This window comes from Macaca thibetana, chromosome 5 (genome assembly GCF_024542745.1).
Source record: "Macaca thibetana thibetana isolate TM-01 chromosome 5, ASM2454274v1, whole genome shotgun sequence".
NCBI classification, from domain to species: Eukaryota; Metazoa; Chordata; class Mammalia; order Primates; family Cercopithecidae; genus Macaca; species Macaca thibetana.
Genome location: NC_065582.1, coordinates 49,886,194 through 49,905,926, shown reverse-complemented (window position 1 = coordinate 49,905,926; position 19,733 = coordinate 49,886,194). Strand labels below are relative to the sequence as shown.

Genomic DNA, 19,733 nt, shown 5'->3' with positions numbered 1-19,733 from the left:
CCAAGAAGCCTGAAATTGGCCACACAAAAAGAACATTTTGAGGGCATACAGTTTTAAAAGGCCCATTTAAAAGACACTATTTTTAAAATCAAAACAAAACAAAAACAACATTAAATTATTCCCATTTTAAACTGTTCGCCTTGTAGAATAAAATGATTTTCCTTATATAAACTCTGAACCATCAAAGCCAAAGAATAATCTGAAGAAAGTGGTTTTAGCCATAAGAAGAAAAGGTTGGAAACAAACCAAGCTACATCCCTCCTAAGTGTCTTTATTCCAGCTAATTCTGAGGAGCAATCGGGATGCTCTTGAAAGCATTTGCATTGCAAAGTAGGTTGGAAATTGGCCTTGTTTAAACAAGCACTCCCTGTAAGTGCTGCCCGCCCTTACCCCCGCTTGGCAGCAGCAACCTGTCCATATGAGAAGCAGCCACGTGAGCCATTGCTGCTGAAAAGAAGCCTTTGAGCTGCTCAACTGTTTAATTAATGCCTTGCTCCCCTAAGGTTAGAAAGAAAAGGAGGGGGAAGAATTTGTGAGTGATACACCACTTTGGGTCCATAATATACTTTCAAAGACAGATGCAAGGTGTACTCGCTGGGTGCTGTTCAAATCTCTTGTGGAATCTTCCCTAATCCCTGGCGTTTGGCGGATCACAGCGAGGCCTCTGGCTGCAGAGCCCATCTCACTGGGTCGATAACAACAGGAAAGACTCTAAAGCTTTTTTTGATCCTAGCATAAATCAGAAGGAAAAAAAAAATCCCCAAGTCCCACCACGGAACCTTAGCTATCTAAGCAGGGATATTTTAAAACTAAGCAACCTTTGAGAGGACTATGAAGTGACCCAAAGTTAAGGCAGAGAGCTCCTGACTCCAACAGCTGTCCTTGTTTGAGGCAGAGTAGTTGCCTCAGGCTGACCACCAGCCAAGTGGAGGACAGCGAATAGGGATGGGGTGGGAGGGTGTGGCCGGTGGGATCCAGTGTCCTGTGCTGTGACAGACTGACATGTGTCACATACTCCTCTTCTTGCTTTCCCTCTCAACCTATGCCATTAGAGCCAGACTTACCCAAAATTGTAAAGAAAACTACAAAGTACAAGTTCCCTCATTTATTATTACAGTTGACCCTTGAACTGTACAGTTCAACACAGGTTTGAACTTCAAGGGTCCACTTACACTTGGATTTTTTTTTCAACCAAAGTGAATAGATAATTCAGCATTCCCAGGATGCAAAACCTGAGGACCAGCTTTTCACATGGGTTCTGCAGGACTTGAGTATGGACTTGTGTATGCTCAGATTTTAATATCTGTGGGGGTCCTGGAACCAATACCCTGTATATAACCAAGGATGACTGTAGGTTTGTTTGTGTGTTTGTTTTTCTTAACCATCCTATGTTAGTCTACTCAGGTTGCCATAACAAAATACCACAGACTGGGTGGCTTAAATAGCAGAATTTTATTTTCTCACAGTTCTGGAGGCTGGAAATCCAGGGTCAAGGTGCCAGCAGGCCTCTCTTCCTGACTTGAGATGGCTGCCTTCTTGCCATGTCCTCACATAGCCTTTCCTTTTGGTGTCTCTTCCTCTTCTTATAAGGACACCAGTCCTATTGGAGGAGGGCCCTCCTCTTCTGGCCTTATTTAATCTCAAGTGATCCTTGAAGTTTCTTTAAGGAAATCACTTCCTAAGAGGCCCTAATTCCAAACACAGTCACAATGGGGATTAGGGCTTCAACATAGGGTTTTTGGGGAGGATACAGTCTAGTCCATAGCATACCTCCCCGCCTTTCTTTCCATGTTTGCAGGCCTGTCCCTTTTACTTGTCTCCCCAGCTACACTAAGCTTAACTCAGGAAATGGTCTGACATGGCCCAACACACTTGGGGAATGGAGAGCTGGATGCTGGAAAAGACCCTTTATTAGGGTCTTCTCTAGGAGACAGGATGAATGTGAAAAAACCAGACTTCAGAGGAGAGTGTGGATCATGGCATGGAGTGGTATGGCTGAAACTAAGTGGTTACTATGCTGTCTTTCTCCTTTTCACACTCAACTTCTAGGAAAACAAAAGCCATGCTGATTGCTCCATTTTCTCACTCCCATTCATTCTCCAACCTAGCCTGGCTTCCACGATGATTCTGAAACATTTTTCATTGGAATGGCTAAAACCTGCCTGCTTAAGTATCTCCTTGTGTTACACCCTATGCACACTTCATTCATTTATTTAAGCGTGCATTCAACTGAGCATTGCATTTAGCCACAGCCCAGTTTCTTCAAGTTTGCATGCCTGAGGACTTGCAGACCAATGGATCTTCAGTTTTTGGATCATCTTCTAACTAGACTAGGTTGTGGGATTGTATGTAATATTTCTCTCCTTTTATACTTGAATTACAAAAGTACCTTTCAGATTTCAGACACTGTCACCTACGTGATGTCATTTTGTCTGAGTAAAAGCAACATTATGAAGTTCTTTATCAAAATAATTCTATGATTGTTGCAATTATGCGTTTCTGAGAAGGAGTAGAATTCATCATAAAGACTGATGACTCTTTTCTTTGGGAAATACCTTGAAAAGACTTTTAGAAATAAAAGCGAGACCCCACAGGGACAGGGATTGTGAAAAGAGGACTGCATGCTGCATGTAGATTCGCTGTACGTGAATTTAAGAGTATTTCCCTATAGGCTTGCAAGAGAGGGCTAGAGGATCATCTATGTTACAGGAACACTGGATTTGATTTCCCATTGTGCGGTAATAGAAAAATACACCAAAACAGCAGGAGTTGTAGCAGAGAAAGGGTTTAATAATGGTAGGGCAGCCAAATTAGGAGACAAGAGGAAACCTCAGATCTACCTCCCTGAGAGGTTTGGGGATGAGGTTGTTAAGGGCTCTGTATGGGCGAAGGGCTAAAGTGTGGGGTTGTTGATTGGTCCAGAAGTGAAAAGCGAAGTCATGGGACAGGGAGATGAAGAAATCGCATTCCTGTGCTGAGTGAGTTTCTTGGTGGGAGTCTTTAAACTGATTGGTGGCAGTCATTCTGCAGGAATTCAGGTTCTGAAAAACACCTTAAGCTGTTCTTGGGTTAAAACGTCAAGTGTCACAGATTCCATTGATAGGAACAATAGAAGAACTGGTGGTCAGCCTGCTCTGTGACTCCTGGTTAGTTAGCAGCTGCAGGGAAGTGTGTCAAAGTGCACGTGCACCTGCGCACCCTGGTCAACGCCTAACTACAGTTCTGCCTAAAGCCTGGCTTGTCATTCTCGTTAACCCTATGAGGGCGGTTTCAGATACCCTGGACAGGAGGAAAAGTGAAGAGTCTCAACAGAGGGAGGTGACCTGAACAAAACTGGCAGAGGTGAAGATTTAAGGGGGAAAATTGTCCTTGAGAAATTCCTGTCAAGGACTCCAGGACATTATGTGTAATGTTTAGTTTTAAATCATTTCTAGCTTCATGCTCTGCTGTGGTCTCCTCTTTTACCTGCAAACATTTGGTAAATGTCTATTATATACAACAGCTTTGTGCCACCGGAGCTTGTGGAATACACAAACAGCCATGGCCGTGTATGGAGGGTAATGGTTGAGAAAGAAGAGCAGATAGAGAAGAGAACAAGCTGGGCCCCTATTCTCTAGGGTTTAAGTGAGAGATGAGAGACCCAAGTCTTTCAGAAATCTTAGAGTTTCACTGGCTCAATATCTCCATAAATAATCCATTCAACACTTTGGCTTTTCAGTTTCTTCATCTCATTTCCCTGAGCCTAGCCTCCAACCCTTCTAGCCACTCATTCCCACGGTCATACTATATATCTTATCATCACTAATTGTTGCATTCTTCCAAAATTTTGCTTTCGAGCATCCTAAAATCCTTGATTACCCTTATGGATTTTCTCTGCTCACTAGCTGCAGCACCCTTGCTCTAACAATGATCGCCCACACGTGGATTTTTAAGCCTCTGATGGTCTCATCTTCACACTGCCATTCAGCTTTCATAACCTCACTTCTCTCCTAACTTGGCCAAAAGCCATCCTTCACCTTCAACTTCCCCATTCCTTCAAATTTTCCTAGCCAAACTCTAGCCCTAGTTCATCCAACTCTGCCTACTCCATGTCTGCCCCTGAAGAAGAACTGAATGCCACTGGGAAAAGTCACATGCCATCTTGATGGGTCTCACTTTAAATTTATGAATGCAAATTTCAAGTGGGCTGTGTCAGCCTGGGTCCAGCCAGGCAAAAAGAAACTACTCTAAGTGTTTCAAACAGTGGGAATGTAATGCAGGGAACTGGTTATGTAGGCGACGGATGGACTGAGAAGTCAAACAAGTGCTGGTAAGATAACCCAAAGACGCAACAGCATGAAGCTGCTACCACCATTAAGTTGGAGACACAAAGGAGGAGACCACATCACCAGCCCGGGACCAAAGTCACTGTCTGACAGGTGAAAGCATGGTGAGTATGTTGGGAAGAGCTGGAGACAGGCAAGAGTCGCAGATAGAGCCAGAGATGTTGTCCAAGACAGAATGCGAGGGAGAAACTCCTTGAGTTTTTCTCCCCACTACCCTCCTAGCTCCTAATACGGTTTCCTGGTGTATAAACCAAGCTGAAAGCCAGCTGAACAAGGAGCCTGGGAAACTCAGCCCATGTGGGTTAGGCCCCAACAATATGGAGCAGAGCGGGGCAAGAATAAGAAAAAGATATAAGAAAAAAGAGGCCAACCACTGGAACAGTCTTTCCCTTTTGTTACTTGGCATCCATTCTCACCCTTCCCCTCTGTGTTCAGAGTTCAGTGTGAGAAACAGAAACACACACACACACGTGCACATATTTACACACACATAAGGACGCCCGTGCACACACATATATTTACATAAAGAGATTTATTATAGGAGCTTGACCTTGTGCAATTGTGGGACTGATTATCCAGTCTGCCTGTAGCTGTTGCTTCAGTTGCTGGCTGAAGGCTATAGGGCAGGCAATTGGGCAGTTGGGAAAGGAAGACAGGTGTGAGAGGGGGAACGAAGGACACATGAACCTCCGTGGATACACCAGACTCCATGAGGACGGACTGAAACTCCTATCGGTCTCTCAACCCCTCCCACCTCCTACATTGATGATGCGAGTGATCTCCAGTGGAATCTGGTGCCCTTTATCATGGAATGCAATATGAACCTGCCCAGCGTCAAAGCAGTTGAGGCAGGAGGTCAGCCGCAGCCGTGGAGCTGCAGCTGCCTGCTGCCTGCTGCCAACAAGCTGACTAGCACACAAGGGATGATGTGCCCAAGCTGCAACAGCATCTTGTGTTTTGCACTGACCTTCCAAGTATCAAAAGTCAATCATTGCTGCTGCACTTCTGCCCTCCAAATCTTACACATAATGTTTCTTTTGTGGCCCAGACTAATCCAGAGCTACTCAGGAAGGGAGTAGAACATGGAGAACCCAGTTCCAGCTTAGCTAAGTTAACATGCTACAAACGACCAGAGTTCATACCAGCATGGAATCTGTACACATTTTTAAATGATACTTAGATTTGCTTCTAAATAAAGAGCCCTTTCATCTATCATAATGCAACTGTCCATTATATAACCAAACCCATACTAACTCTTTCTCCAAAAGAGCATCCAAAGTCCCTTTATCCCTCTTTGGGCTATGATTATCTGTCTTCTAACAGAGTCACATTGTCTCCATGAGCTGTAAAGATGCATTTAGATGCAGGGGGATGAAAGAAAGGGAAAGAAAAAATAGTTTATATGTATATTTATTATCAAAATAAGAAAGAAATACTCATAACTATTACAGTTTTACTCTGAAAGCGGTCACATGGTTATACCTGGTATTTATTTATTATTATTGTTATTATTATTGAGACAGGGTCTCACCTTGTTGCACAGGCTGGAGTGCAGTGGTGCAATCATGGCTCACTGCAACGTCTGCCACCTGGGCTCAAGCCATCCTCTCACCTCAGCCTCCTGAATAGCTGGGATACGTGTGCATTATTTTTTGTATTTTTTTGTTTTTTTGGTAGACATGAGATTTCATCATGTTGCACAGACTGGTCTCGAACTCCTGGGCTCAAGTGATCTGCCTGTCCCGGCCTCTCAAAGTGCTGGGATTATAGGCATAAGCCACTGCACCCGGCTCATAGCTGGTATTTATAACTACATTCTCCCATTATTTATTCCATAGTTCCTTTGCACTTAGCAAATTTGGCTGGACATGATCCCTTCCCTGGTGGATGACCTAAGGCATGATTGCTGAAAGGTCAGGCCATTAGCAGTCCTGATAATGCAGTTTTCTGTTGATTTTAATCCAGGGCATGAGTACTGACGCTCTCCAGGGAAGCTCCTGCATTCCAGACATACCGCTCATACTCCCAATGTGTGGTTGCAATCCCAATCCCCTTGATAATCAGGGCCAATATCTTAACCAGTCAAGAACCCCCTTCTTTTTCTATTGATGCATTGGCATGAGGAACACAAAGCGGCCAGTTTAATGGAACCATTGCTGAGTCCCTGATAGAAGCAGTCCTTCCTTGGGAACCAACATATCTTGGCTAACCGAGCCTAAAGTGGCATGGATGGGAAGCAAAATGTTCCCTAGAGGATCATTAGGTGTAACAGCGAAACGATTCAAGCCTGTGAATCCTAATTATAGGAGAAAAAGAACCACACAGTTGCTGATTTAGAATATCATGCAACCTAGAGGACATTTCCCCAGTTCCACAAGGGGTTGCCACTGAGCTGGTACCATAAGTGGCCCACCAAAAGGCCATCCCCCTGCACAACAGTGTGCATATAGTTAACAATACTGTACACTTAAAGTGAGTAGATTTCATGTTAGGTGAAACCATCTCACCATTCTATCAGGCCAGCTCTTTCAGATAATGGGAAACACGGCCAGTCACCTGGTAGCAGGTGACTGATTACAAAAGATCACTTTCCTAATGAAAGTGGCAGCACTTTGTTCTCACTGCAATAGACACTTATTCTGGATACTCATTTGCCTTCCAGGTCTGCAGCGTGTCTGCCTAAACCATGACCTGTGGACTTATTGAATGCCTCATTCATTGCCGTGGTATTGCAAGTGCCACTACTTCAGACTTAAGTAGCCATTCATATTTCAGATAGTGCCCAGCCGATCTGGCAGAACCCTGTGTAAATCAGACCTGAATTTTGTCTTCCATAGTCAAGTGGTCATAGGGTACTCCTGATGAGGTCCTAGGTGCAGGGAGAGAGGACAGTAACTATGGCAAACAGGGATTTGAGGCATGCTGGGAATACAGGAGGATGGGAACTTGGTTTTCTCTTACAATCTGAAATACTTAGCTTAGCCACACGTGGCTCAGGGCTGGGATTCTTGCTGATAGTTGTTTTTGGGGAGATGCTCCCCTTGTCTCTCAGCATATGAATTCATCATCTTTCTTGCAAACTCATTTCTTCTGTATTTCTCATTTTAGTGAAAGGCACCACACGGTACCACTTAACCACACCAAATCCTACCATCTTTCAGCCCATATATTTGAACAGCCCTCAGTACATTTTTTTCCTAGAATGTACTCCAATGCCCTTTCTTTCCTCTCTGTTCCCATTGCTGCCACCCTAGCTCACGCCTGCTTTACTTCTCCGCTGGATTATGGCAACAAACTTCTCACCGGCTTCCCTGCTCACAGTCCCGCCACCTTCCTCAAACTCCTCCAAGCCCAGGGCCCTGCTGATCTTACCCATACTGCATTCATCACACTCCCTGGCTCCAGCCACAGCGAATTAGCTGCTGTTCCTCAAACGCAAAGAGTCATTTTATACCCCTGTGCTTTTGTATGTGCTATTCTTGCTAGCACCAATGTCCTCCTCGTCTTCTACAGGTTTCAAAACTCAGTTTGTGTCACCTGCTCTGCGTTGCCCTCCTTGAGCTCTCCTCTCTGGTATAGCTGCCTCTCCTTCTTCCACCTCAGCACCCTGTGCAACCAGCTTACATGACACTGAGCGGGGGCACCTCTGCCCACAGAGGTTGCTGTCTGTCTTCATCACCAAAGTGTAAGTTGCTCGACTCATTTGTCTTGTATTCCCAGTTCCCTGGACACATTGTGGTGCTCAATAAAAGTGGGTTGAATGCCTAGTTGAGTAAATTTCTCAATGGTGATACGCAGTAAATGCTTTGTCTGTTCTCATCTGTGGCATTTGACCCTGCTGACCATTTCCTCCTTGAAACTCCCCTCCTTCGGTTCCTTGGTGTCACACTCACCTGGTTTTTCTCCTACTGCTTGTGCCAGCCCCTCTCTGTCTTCTTCATTGAAATCTTCTTCTGGTCAATCTTTACTTATTAAAAATTTTTTGTATAAATGTATGGGGTACAGGTGTAATTTTGTTCTATGCACAGATTGCGTAGTGGTGAAGTCGGAGCTCTTAGGGTATCTGTCACCCAAAGAATGTACATTGTACCCAGTAAGTAATTTCTCACCCTCCACTCCCTTCCCATCCCCCACCCATCCAAGTCTCCATTGTCTGTCATTTCACTCTCTATGTCTGTGTGTACACATTATTTAGCTCCCCCTTACAGGTGAGAACATGCAGTATTTGTCTTTGTGTGTCTGACTTGTCTCACTTAATGTAATGGCCTCCAGTTCCATCCACGTGGCTGCAAAAGACATGATTTCATTCTTTTTATGGCTGAGTGGCATCCTAATGTGTATGTACACCACATTTTCTTTATCCAATCATCTGTTGATGGACACTTAGGTTGATTCCATATCTTTGCTATCATGAACAGTGATAGGATAAACATATGGGTACAGGTATCTTTTTGATATAATAATTTCTTTTCTTTTGGGCACATACCCAGTAGTGGCATTGCTGGATAGAATGGTAGTTCTATTTTTAGTTCTTTGAGAAATCTCCATTCAATCTTTTTTGTTTCTTTGTTTGTTTGTTTTTGAGACAGGATCTTGCTCTGTTGCCCAGGCTGGAGGGCAATGGCGCCATCTCGGCTCACTGCAACCTCCGCCTCCTTGGTTCAAGTGATTCTCATGCCTCAGCCTCCTGAGTACCTGGGATTACAGGCATGCACCACCATGCCCAGCTAATTTTTGTATTTTTAGGGTTTCACCATGTTAGCCAGGCTGGTTTTGAACTCATGACCTCAGGTGAGGTCTCGCCTGCCTTGGCCTCCCAAAGTGCTGGGATTACAGGTGTAAGCCACTGCGCCTGGTCTTCCATTCAATCTTTACATATGACACATAGCGTACAATTCACTCATTTAAAGTATACAATTCCATTGTTTTTTGTATACTGCATTAAGTTATTACATATTTATTATATTATTAATTTTTGAAAATTATGGCAAAATGTATATAACATAAAACCTATCATTAAGCATTTTTAAATGTGCAATTCAGTTCATCCGTGTTGTAGCATGTGTCAGAATTTCATTCCTTTTTATGGCTGAATGATATTTCACCGTATACATATAATACATTTTGTTTTTCCATTCATCTTTTTTTTTTTTTTTTTTGGAGATGGAGTCTTGTTGTCTCTTAGGCTGGAGTGCAGTGGCACAATCTCGGCTCACTGCAACCTCGGCCTCCCAGGTTCAAGTGATTCTTGTGCCTCAGCCTCCTGAGTAGCTGGGACTACAGGTGAGTGCCACAACACCCAGCTAATTTTTGTTTTTGTTTTTTGTAGATATGGGGTTTCGTCATGTTGGCCAGGCTGGTCTTGAGCTCCTGACCTCAGGTGATCCACTCGCCTCAGCCTCCCAAAGAGCTGAGATTACAGGCGTGAGCCACTGCGCCCGGCCTGTTTTACCACTCATCTCTTGATGGAGACAGAGATTGTTTCCACCTCTAGGCTTTTGTGAATCATGCAGTTATGAATGTTGGCATACAAGTATCTGAGTTCCTGCTTTCAATCCCTTTGTGTACCCACCTAGGAGTGGCATCACTGACTCATATCATAATTCTGTGTTTAGCTTTTTCAGGAACAACCAAACTGTTCTTCATAGCAGCTGCACCATTTACAGAAATAAACAGAAATAAACATTGCTGTTTATTCCTATCAGCAATGTATGATGGTTCCAATTTCTCCATATCCTCACCAACACCTATTTTCCATTTTTAATATTATAGCTATCCCAGCAAGTGTAAAATGGCATCTCATTGTGGCTTTGATTTGTATTTCCCTAATGACTAGTGATGTTGAGCATCTTTTCACGTTGCCATGTCTGACTGTTTGTGTCCCCCACCCCCTACATATTTATGTTGAAATCTAATTGCCAATTTGACAGCATTAAGAGGTTGGGCCTTTAGGAAGCAATTAGTCTTCTATGAACCAGAAGACAGCCCTCATCACACATCAAATCTGCCAGTCCTTGATCTGGGACTTCCCAGCCTCCAGAACTTGAGAAACAAATTGTTGTTCTTAAGAAACTGCTCAGTCTATGATATTTTGTTGCAGGAGTCCGAATAGACCGAGACAGCCATTTGTGTATCTTTGGAGAAATGTCTATTTACATCCTTTGCCCATTTTTGAATTGGGATGTTCGCTTTTATATTGTTGCGTTGTAAGTGTTCATGATATAATCTGGATTTTTAATTTAATTTAATTTAATATTTTTTTAGATAGGGTGAAGCTGGAGTGCAGTGGTGCTATCACGGCTCACCACAGCCTCAAGCAATCCTTTTACCTCAGCATCCCAAGTAGCTGGGACTACAAGCATGGACTATCACACTCAGCTAAGTTTTGTATTTTTTGTAGAAATGGGATTTTACCATGTTGCCCAGGCTGGTCTTGAACTTCTGGGCTCAAGTGATCCGCTTGCCTTGGCCTCCCAAAGTGCTGGGGTTACAGGTGTGAGCCACCACTGCACCTGGCCATATTCTGGATATTATTCCCTTATCAGACACATAATTTGCAAATATTTCCTCCCATCCTGTGGGCTGAGCCATTATGTTTTGTTGTCTCTCATAGTTCCAACCTCTGCCCTCTCTTCTCACTCACACTTTCTGGGATATTTTATCATCATAGGTGGTTTAAATGCTTGTATGTTGATGATGCCTGCATCTCTTCTGCCAATCCTGATGTTTCCTCAAGCTCTAGACCACCCATATATTCAGAGGCCTATTGACATTTCCACTTGATTGGCAAACACAGCATGCTGAAGACAATTCTTCTCACCTTCTCATTCCAAATCAACTCCCTTCTAACATTCTCCACCTCTTGCACCACCATCCCAATCACTCTAGAAAAAAGTATGAAGTCGTATCTAAATCCCTCTCTCCCCCCCCCACACTAAACCCCTCCCAGATATTTAGTAAACGCATCCTCTCCTTTTCATGCTCATTGCCACTGGCCTTATGTGATCTCACTAGGACGACTGCAGTAGCCATCATCCTTCCTCCCCCAGGCTGTTCTCATATTTCCACCTGACTAGGCCACAAACCTGCTTCAAATCATATAAAGACTTTCAGAAGAATGTTCACATTCCTTGCATGAGCTTACCTGAGGCTCTTTTAGATGATCTGTCTCCTACCCCTCTCAGCTCATCCTACATTCCTCCTTCACACATATTTTCTGCTTCCACCTTACCAAAATGCTTGCAGTTCCGGAGACACACTGTCTCGCATCACTCTGCTTTTGTTCCACGCCTTGTGTGCTTTCTGGGTGGAGCTTTCTCTGTTCCACCCTTTTCTGTGTGGTGAACTCTTACTCATCCTTCAAATACCCTTGTCCATGGGTCACCTCCACTGTAAAGCCCACTCTGACCTTCCCATGAAGAATTAACTCTTTCCTCTTTTGGCTGGTTTTGCACCCTACACAAACTTTTATTATTGCACATGCCTTACTGTATTAAATTTAATTAGATGACCGGGCACAGTGACTCACGCCTGTAATCCCAGCACTTTGGGAGCCCGAGATGGGCAGATCACCAGAGGTCAGTAGTCTGAGACCAGCCAACATGGGGAAACCCTGTCTCTATTAAAAATATAAAAATTAGCCAGGCATGGTGGCACGTGCCTGTAATCCCAGCTACTCGGGAGGCTGAGGCAGGAGAATTGCTTGAATCAGGGAGGCGGGAGTTGCAGCTGGCCGAGATCACGCCATTGTACTCCAGTCTGGGCAACAGAGCAAGACTTAGTCTCAAATAAATAAATACATACATAAATAAATAAATTTAATTAGATCCCTGTCTCCTCCAGCAGACTATTACCTTTGTATTTCCAGCACCTAGCATGGGGCCTGATGTGAGGTAGTACTTCATTACTGGCATACTTTCGAGATATTATGGGATTGGTTCCAGATTATGTCAATAAAGCAAATATCATAAAAAGTGAGTGGGTTGAATCACAAAAATTTTTTGGTTTTCCAGTACATATAAAAGTAACTATATTGTAGTCTATTGTGTGCAATAGCATTGCATTGGAGAAACAATGTACATACCTTAATTTAAAAATACTTTATTGCTGAAAAATGCTGACACAGAGACCAAAAGTGTGCACACGCTGTTGGATAAATGAGACAGACAGACTTGCATAACACAGGGTTGCCACAAACCAATACAATATTTGCAAAGTGCAATGAGGCTAAGCACAATAAAACGAGGTCTTCCTGTGTATAAATTTTGAACTGTTTAATCAAAACTTCATGCAGGCCAGGCGTGGTGGCTCATGCCTGTAATCCCAGCACTTTGGGAAACCAAGGCAGGCAGATCACCTGAGATCAGGAGTTCGAGACCAGCTTGGCCAACATGGTGAAACCCCAACTCAACTAAAAATACAAAAATTAGCCAGGCATGGTGGCGGGCGCCTATAATCCAGCTACTTGGGAGGCTGAGGCAGGAGAATTGCTTGAACCCAGGAGGCAGAGGTTTCAGTGAGTTGAGATCACACCACTGCACTCCAGCCTGGGCAACATAGCAAGACTCCATCTCAAAAAAAAAACAAAAACAAAGACCAACCAAAAAAACCCCTCACGGAGTAGAATTTCTAAACAGGTTGGACAAATTCCCACCACTAAGGAGAGCATTCAGGGAACTGGCCTCTGCTACTTGTCTCTCCCTGTCCCCAAAGCAGCGCAACTCTTAACTGTAGGAGGCTGGACTCACAACTATTGCCTGCACTCAGTTATGGCTGCATTTCAACCTCATGTAACTTTAACTTTATTCAAGTACAAAAATTGTATGTCTTAAAGAAGGCAAGCTGCCCTCTTGAGAGGGTCAAATGGGGAGTAGGTTGAGAATTACTAAGGTCAGCAGACAGTGCTAGTTTGCCCTCTGAGGGGATAGCAGAGTTGTTTTGGGAACAGCAGGTGGTGGAGGTCCACAGGTGTCAAAGTGACCTCATGATCACTGCCCAGCTTTGAGAAACCCCGATCCCAGACCCCAGGCCTTATTGGCCTCGTCAGGCAGAAGCTGCTTTATTTATTTCCCTTCTCTCTCTCTCTCCTTCTCTCTCTCTCTATATATATACACACACATATATATTATATATATACACACACATATATTATATATATACACACACACATATATATTTTTTATATATATATACACACACACACACATAGTGTATATATAAAATTTTCCTTCTGGGAGGGGACAAATTCTTTGAAATTTCTTTTCTTTTAGAGAAAGGATCTGGCTCTGTTGCCCCTGCAAAGTACAGTGGCGCAATCACAGCTCACTGCAGCCTCCAACTTCTGGGCTCAGGTGATCCTCCTGCCTCAACCCTCCCAAGTAGCTGGGGCTACAGTTGCCTGCCACAACATCTGGCTAGATACAAAAATTTTATTTTATTTTTTTGTAGAGACGTGGACTGTCTACGTTGGCCAGGCTGGTCACAAATTCCTGGCCTCAAGTGATCCTCATTCTTTGGAGTTTCTTAATTTTATATGACTTTCTTCTAAACAAGGCACCACGTAGCCTGGCCTGGGATACTTCTGGGTTGAGCAGACCCTCTGCTGTAAACTTTCAACCTGAGGACAACTCTGCTACCCCTACAGCCACCCAGGTTATATTAGGGAGATCTAGGAAGGCTTCTCCGCACCATCTTCCAGGTTAGAAAAATCCCAGAGAATGAGGGAGTTCTATGACCTCCAGGAATGGTCTGCTTTGGAGGACATTCAAAGGAGAGTGAACAGAGAAATACTGCTTTTCACAAAGAAGTAGACACTGGTGATGTTCTGGTCATCAGTAGAGACCTCCAAACCAGATCTATCCAGGTAACCATGTGAGGCCCCTGGGAGGATTCATCATACAATTACTTGGATCATTTCAGCCATATTTACCCTTAGTGTCACACAATTGATGAGCTTCATTTGTTAGTGAGCATGTCGTAACCTAGGGCTTCTCCTGTGACCTCTAGGGGTCAAACATCTTTATTAAGCACAAAGTTGTACCCACTACTCAGAATTTTAAAAAAATAAAATAAGTGATTTGGTCCTGTTATGGACTGAGTTGTGTCCTCCCACTTCCAAAGTCATATGTTGAAGCCCTAGCTCCCAGTACCTCAGAATATGACTGTATTTGGAGACAGACCACATGATAGGCCGGGTGATAGGCTGGATGCGGTGACTTATGCCTGAAATCCCAGCCCTTTGGGAGGCTGAGGGAGGATTGCTTGATTGCTCAAGGCCAAGAGTTTGAGGCCAGCCTGGGCAACATAGGGAGACCCTGTCTCTACAAAAAATTAAAAAATTAGGTGGGCGTGGTGGCACACACCTGTAGTCCCTGCAACTCTGGAGGCTGAGGTGAGAGGATCGCTTGAGCCTGGGAGGTTGAGGCTGCAGTGAGCCATGTTCACACCACTGCACTACAGCCTGGGCAACAGAGCGATGCCCTGTCTTTAAAGTAAAAAAAAGAAAAGGTGGGGGTGGGGGGATGATGAGGTTGAAATGCAGTCTGACTGGTGTCCGAAAAGGAGATTAAGACACACAGAGAGACACCAGGGTGCACAAAGAAAAGACCCTGTGAGGACACAGTGAGAAGGCATCTATCTGCAAGCCCAGGAGAGAGGTATCAGAAGAAACAAAACCTGCCCACACCTTGATCTTGGACTTATAGCTTCCAGAACTGTGAGAAAATAGATTTCTGAGAAAATAGAAGGCTTCATTTTCCTAAATAGGACTGTTTTGACGTTCTCCCTGCAGCTGGTCTCCCTCAAGCCTGTTTAAGCCACATGGTGTGTGGTGCTTTATTACGGCAGCCACATCAGGCTAGGACAGGGCCCTTAGATTGGCACGTGTGTTGTGTGCATGTTCGTGTGTATGTGTATGTTATGATATGTGTATTTTATGGTGTTATGAGATGTGTGTATGTTATGATATGTGTGCGTTGTGTGTGTCTGTGTTATGGTGTGTGTGTGTGTTGGGTAAGCAGGCAGGAAGGGATATGTCTGGGAAATGCCCTTCCAGTTGCTACAGGGAACTGCAGGCCTTGATTCTCCCCACTACCCAGCTTGGCTGCTCCTCTCTCTCTTCAGGACACACTATTCTCTGATGTGGGTGGAACTAGTGCCCTTGTGTCAGAGAGAGAGAGAAAATAGAATCAGAGATGTGGGTTAGCAGTAGGATGGGGAAGGAAGAAAGAAGCGAATTCATTTATAGTCTGCCGAGAGCCATCCAAGGATCCCGGTGGGAGACGGGGCAGGCAGAAGGCTTCATTTTCCTAAATAGAACTCTGTTTTGACATTCTCCCTGCAGCTGGTCTCCCACACGCCTGTCTGTCTCGCCAAGTGCACTGATAAAAGGCAGCAGGATTTTAGCCTTCCACTGCGCCATCTGGTGGCGCTCAGGGAGAGGTACAGTGGTTCTTGTGCATACACAGCCACGTCTACCCCAAACTTAACGCCTTCCTTTCTGTAAGAGGAGTGGATACAATGACTCTTGGGAAGAAAGCAATAGTGCAAGGAGCACTGGACTGGAGTCAAAAGGGGACTCTATCTCTGCATCTTATTAGCTGTACGATCTTGGGCAAGTTAAGTAATAACTTCTTTGCGACTCTTAGCTGTAGAATCTTGGGCAAGTTAAGTAATAATCTCTTTGCGACCCAGTTTCTTTATGTAAGAAATATGGATCACTAATAACAACAGGATTTTGTGAGAATTCGTTGAGAAAAAAGCACCCAGAACAGTACAGTATCGGGGATATGGTGCCTTTGTTAGTGATTCACCCCTTTCCCTTCTTTCTCTCTTCTTGTATTTCTTTCTCTTCCCATGATTTTGTGACTGATCAAAAGTTTTAGTGCTATAGGCACTGCCTTTTATGAAATTAGCTAGGGGAGGGCTGTTGGGAGAACCTGAGAGTTGGGAGGGCAGGAAGGTACAGGTCACGGGAGCCTCAGCTGGGACTGGGAGACCACCAGGCCCTGTCCCTCATTTGGTCATTTGTAGGAATCAAAGCTAGTGTCACAGGCCTGCCCCTGACTTCTTGCTGCAGAAGGCATCTCACCTACCTCTGATCAGAAACAGGAGGTGGTGAGCTCCCCATCACTCTAGACTTCCAGGCCTAGATGATTGTTTTACATTATCAATGTTAAGGCAGGCTTCAAGTCTGGGAATATTATGAGTCTATGAACTAAAGCAACACTTACAAGAACGTAAGTCAAAGGCACCAATTATCTAAATAACACAGAATAGACTAACATGATACACATGTAGAACATTTACAATTTTGGTTAAAGATGAGAGGGAGAAGAATGAGGAGACTTACACATTGAGAAAGGGTTCTAACATATTAGAAAATAAAAAAATACTTTCCCCTCCCAGTTTTTTTTTTTTTTTTTTTTTTTTTTTAGACAGAGTCTTGGTCTGTCACTCATGATGGAGTGTAGTGGTATGCTCTCAGCTCACTACAACCTCCCCCTCCGGGGTTCAAGTGATTCTCACGCCTCAGCCTCCTGCGTAGCTGAGACTTCAGTTGCCTGCCACCACGCCCGGCTAATTTTTGTATTTTTAGTAGAGACGGGGTTTCACCATATTGGCCAGGCTGGTCTTGAACTCCTGACCTTGTGATCTACAAGCCTCAGTCTCCTAAAGTGCTGGGATTACAGGCCTGAGCCACTGCGCCCGGCCTTCCTCTCCCAGATTTTTAAAAAAATAAATCTGATGGGTCAAGAGAGATCATGTCACTGCACTCCAGTCTGGACAACAGAGCAAGACCCTGTCTCAAATAATAACTAACTAACCAACTCAATCAATCTGCTGCTCTCTCTCCTGCCAGCATTGTAGGGCGCGTGTGTTTGTATATATGGCAGCTCTTGTGGAAGCCATGCTTTTTCCTGGGTCGCTTCTGTCTTCTTTAACACCCTGTTCCGGAAATACATGATTCAGCTGGTCAAGAGTCCCAGCCTGACACCTGCAAAATATTTCTCACACAGGAAACAAGAATCAGGGACAGACCCTTAAGCCTTCTTGGGGCCCTGTGGTCTCAAGATCAATGACGTTGACCATCTTTGGTGACCTAGGCTCCCACTTCTTGTCATTTCTAATGGACTCACAGGCACTTCAAACCTAGCCCCCTCCTTTGGTCTAAATTCTGTGGCAGTAAATTGCCCCATCATTAATGAATCTAGTTGTTGAGAAACCAGAAATGTGGAAATCCTTAACTCCCTTTTCCTCTCCGTCTATCCTTTATCAGGCACATGCAGTGCAGTGTCCAATTTTCTTGAGCTCATCCTCTCTCCTGAATTCTCAGCCACACGCTCCACCTTGGCTCTGCTGTGGCCAGCTGACTTCCTGTGGGGCCTCTGCAATCCTGCCACCTAAGGGCCACCAGCCATACTCCTGGTGTCCCTGGCTCCTGTCTGAAGTGCCATACTTGCAGGGCATGGGGTGGTATCACTGGAGGCAAATGATGCACCCTGGGAGGCTGAGTTGTTACCTTGCAATGAGGTCATTCTCGAGACTACTCAGGTGTGACAAAGTACCCCAAGGTTTAGGGGTTTATAACAACCATTTAATTAGGCTTTAATGAATTATGTGGGTCAGTAGGGTACAGTAGGACTGGCATGTCTCTGCTCTTCAATGTCTGAGGCCTCAGCTGAGGAGACAATGGCTGGGAGTGCCCCCACAGCTGTGGGCTAGAATCATATGAACGCATATCCATGCAGGTGGGGCTGCGTGCTGGGGCTGTAGCTGGAGCTGTCACCCAGAGCGCTTACATGTGGGCTGTCATGGTACCCTCTGGGTAGCTGACTTCTCCCATGGCAGCCGAGGGCTCCAAGCATGAGGGCCCCGGTGAACAAAGAGGCTGCGCAGCATCACTCCTGCTGCGTGTCCCCACCTCATGATGGGAGAAATGGCAAAGAATTCGCAGTTCTGTTTAAAAACTGCCGTGGGGGAAACTGCCCCAATGGGAGATGAGGTATAGAAGATAAATTCCTGAGAACACATGGAGGGAGCACACACACTAGGGCCTTTCGGAGGGTGGAGGGTGGGAGGAGGGAGAGGATCAGGAAGAATAACTAATGGGTACTAGGCTTAATACCTGGGTAATGAAATAATCTGCACAACCAACCCCTATGACACATGTTTACATATGTAACAAACCTGCATATGTACACCGAACTTAAACTAAAAGTTAAAAAATATATATAATAAAAGAAGATAAGTTCCCTCTCCTTTCCTCCCTCCAGTGAATTGCGCTGAGGTGCGGTTTCTCTACTCCACCTGTCCGGAGACCCCCTCCCCGAGTGCTGCCTGGGGCGCCTGCGCAGTGACCGGCTGTGTCTCATCACAGCTCATCCGAAGCAGCGCCCCAGGAGGACATGCTCTGCTTCCGGCCGCTCTGCCGTACTTGGCTCTCCCATCACTTTTGCTGCCCTGATACTACTATACCTGCCAAATAAAGTCTCAGCATTCCAGTCTTGTCTAGAAAGCATGTGCTAAGGGACCCTCCACAACCCATCTGCCCTGAAATTCAATTGATTTGTTCTTTTAAATCTCTTTCTCCATCCACATTGACATTTCCCCAGGCCAGGCCAACATCTTCTCTTGCGTAGACCATCATATGCTTTCCCAACAGATCCATTCATATCTGCACGAGTGATACTGCCCCGTCAGTCCACCCTGGGGTCAGAGTGATCTTTTAGAAACAAATCTCATCACAAAACCTTCCAGCTTAAAACCCATGACAGGTTTCACATCCTCCTTGTAAACAGGGCCTCTCAACCTCAGCACTACCGACGCTGTGAGCGGGGCAGCTCTGCTGTGGGGGCTGCCCTGTGCAATGTGAGATATTTAGCAGCATCCCTGGACTCTCCCCACTAGGTGCCAGTAGCACCTCACTCCCCAGCTGTAACACGTAAAATGTCTACAGGCATCACCCAATGTCCCCTGAGGGACAAAATCATCCCAGGTTGAGAACAGCTAGTATGAAGTAAGCATACTTAACATGGCCCAATGTGGGCCAACCCTGGCACAGCAGACACTACTCTCTTCCAGGTCTCTAAGCAACAATCACACTGGACTTCATTCAGGATTCTTTGACCATGCCATAGCCTTTCCCTCTGCAAGCCTTTTACTGTTCTTTCTCAGCCTGGAATATTCCCTTTCTCCTTCCAGTCCATCCTCTGACACACACACACCTGTGCTCCATTCATCTAGCTAACACTTCAGGATCAGTCCTCAGCCAAAATGTCGCTTTTGTGAAGGCTCCTCTTGCCTCCCAGACGTACACTTACATGGCAGCTGGGACCTCTCACAGCACTCCCCACATTGATCACGAATTAATTCGCTTTGGTTATGGTGTGTTAATGTGCGTCCTCCTCA

The 19,733-nt window shown here is 45.0% G+C and overlaps 1 protein-coding gene across 14 annotated transcripts in view; it reads right to left on the bottom strand.

The window, feature by feature from the left end:
- Positions 1 to 19,733, bottom strand: part of NDUFC1 (NADH:ubiquinone oxidoreductase subunit C1) — an 829,703-nt gene that overhangs the window by 345,944 nt on the left and 464,026 nt on the right. The window contains exon 1 of one of the 14 annotated variants that reach the window (XM_050790280.1): positions 759 to 768. The exons of the other annotated variants lie outside the window; for them this stretch is intronic. The gene's annotated coding sequence lies outside the window, so the exon portion shown is untranslated. Of the gene's footprint in view, positions 1 to 758; positions 769 to 19,733 lie in introns of those variants that run through there. 14 annotated transcript variants of the gene reach the window in all.